Here is a 427-nt window from a genome sequence, read left to right as displayed (position 1 = left end):
CTCAGCCTCCGTCCGCCGCCCCGCCGCCTAGACCCAGCGAGGCCGCCACATTATCCCCATGTATTCACCTTCGTCCGGCCCGCGCTGTCCCCACAGCGCCCAAGGGGCGGGGGAGCTGAACCGGAGGTCATTTGCATAAGATATGCAAATTGTGGAACGGCCGCAGTGATTGGAGAGGAGCTTGATGACCCCTCCCCCTCCACGGAGTAACTTCAGCGTCCCGAGGGCCATCCGCCCGCCTAGGCTAGGGCCGGAGCGGGGTCTGCTGTGGGCCAGGCGGTAACTCTGGTTTATGCTGACCCTGCCCAGCGCTCCCTCCTTATCGCAGTGAAATTTGGAGAAATGGCCTCCAGGCGGGGAGAAGTGGAGCAGAAAGCTCTAGCTCTCCATATCTTCACTCAAAAGCGGTGGCAGACGCTCCTGGGAT

This window comes from Myotis brandtii, unplaced genomic scaffold (genome assembly GCF_000412655.1).
Source record: "Myotis brandtii unplaced genomic scaffold, ASM41265v1 scaffold38, whole genome shotgun sequence".
Lineage (NCBI taxonomy): Eukaryota > Metazoa > Chordata > Mammalia > Chiroptera > Vespertilionidae > Myotis > Myotis brandtii.
This window is presented reverse-complemented; position numbering follows the sequence as displayed.